Source organism: Mandrillus leucophaeus, unplaced genomic scaffold (assembly GCF_000951045.1).
Source record: "Mandrillus leucophaeus isolate KB7577 unplaced genomic scaffold, Mleu.le_1.0 Scaffold987, whole genome shotgun sequence".
Classification (NCBI taxonomy): domain Eukaryota; kingdom Metazoa; phylum Chordata; class Mammalia; order Primates; family Cercopithecidae; genus Mandrillus; species Mandrillus leucophaeus.
The window spans coordinates 230,115-232,185 of NW_012110774.1; positions in this window are offsets into that span (position 1 = coordinate 230,115).

Genomic DNA, 2,071 nt, shown 5'->3' on the forward strand with positions numbered 1-2,071 from the left:
CAGGAAGTCCAGCTGGCTTCACCTCTCAATCTTCATTCTTGAAGTCAGCAAGACCAAGAACCCACCGGAAGGAATAAATTCTGGACACAGGACTATGGGAAAAACCCCAACCCAAAACATACACATACAAACACACACACGCACACAGCATCTCCAACACCATTCCCATACTATGCACCTCACTTCCTGACCCCAGTAGTAAACGCCATTCAGCCTGACTATTGAAGCCATCTTGTACTGACCAATAGATCTCTTAGGCAGTGGACTTTCAAGATACCTCTAAACTTGTCACCGTGTCCAGTTAGCCCATGAGAAAACTTGCACCTCTGTCTCTTCAAAATCTGGATGTACAGGACGCTCCCACTGTGACCTTCTTTCATTGGTCTACCTTTGGGGCTTCTCCACACAAATCTCTTGCTTTTAAGATTTTCCAAGCTACAGCCAGAGCATGATCTCTAGGTCCAGACTCTAGAGGATGCAGTTTGACTTCTCCCTAGCCTCTCTGCACTTGGCTCTGCTCCCATGGTGTTGCAAGAACAGATGGGATTCTATAGCTCAGCTAACAGTCAGCCAGGGTGAGATGTCAGGCTTCCCTTCTGACAAACACTGCTGTACTTTCTCTCAAGTCCTTCTTACATGGCATAGAGTAGGAGGAAGCACTCCCTTGATCTTAACCCAGAAGGAAGGGAGGGGATACAAAATTCTGATTCATTTGACTGCAAAGAATAAAAAAAGCTCACTACAATGGCTTGAAAAGAGGTTTGGTAGGTGAAGGACAGACAGACATATTCTAACTCCTTTTTAATTAGTCCCTATTTTAAAAGTGTTTCTATCTTAAACAATAATGGGCAAAGTATTACTATTCTTGTCCTTTATGCTTCCACCAGAACTCAGGAATTTTGTACTTCTATCTAACACAAATTGCCATAAGACGCTATGAATTATTAATTACTTGATTCTGAAACATTATTTTTTTAAAAGCTAAATGTTTAACTTAATAGAATTTTTTCTCCGGAGAGGAAGATCTCCGAGTTTAGAAAGGACACGTAGAATATAAGCTATTACCACACAGTTAGCATTCCCCTCCTACTGAGTTACATAGAATAAGCATTAAGGTCTGACTTTTAAGATAATTTCATCTTAGCAGACCACACTGGACAAAGCGTGGTCTTCTGCTCTTTCATGGGCCATGAAATCAGAATATTTTAAGTCACTATCAGTATATCTGAACTTCAGGAAGCCATGTACAATGTATGTCCTCTTAAGTAATTCATTGCTAAGCATTTACTGAGTGTTTGACTTTCAGTTGAGTGCTGAGTTACAAAGCCAAATAAGAGATGGGCCAGTTCTCTCAAGGAGCTTACAGACTAATGAGGGAAACAGAAAAAAAAAATGGATTATTAATATATGGCTGAACAATGATGGAGATATGTGCAGGGTGCTATGGGAACCCAAAAGAGAGCAACCGCTCTGTCTTGGGTCGTCAAAAGGTGCTTCCTTAAGCAAGTGATATTTGAGTTGTCTTAAAAGACACTCAAGAATCAGCAAAATGGTCCTCAGCTTCCTATCTTGCGTAACTGAGTAGATGTTGGTGGCACCAATGAAGACAGAAAATGTGTGAGCAAGATTAAGAAGGAAAGATCATGAATTTAATCTTGAAATTCATAGGCTTGTGCTATTGGCAAAGATGGCTGGTAAACATTTGGATATATAAGAATAAAACTCAGAGGAGGTTTAGGCTAGAAATACAGGTTTAAAGTCATCAACAATTAGGAAGTATTGAGATAATGAGAGTGAATAAAATTACGAAGGGAAAACATACAGTAGTTTTACATCATATGGTTCCTGAGTGTTTTTGAGAATCCGATGAAGAGAATGTGCTCTCCAGAGGAGAGGTCCAGACATGGTGGCTGATGCCTGTAATTCCAGCACTTTGGGAGACCAAGGCGGTAGAATCACTTGAAGTCAGGAGTTCGAGACCAGCCTAGCCAACATGGTGAAACCCTATCGCTACTAAAAATACAAAAATTAGCTGGATGTGGTGGCAGGTGCCTGTAATCCCAGCTACTCG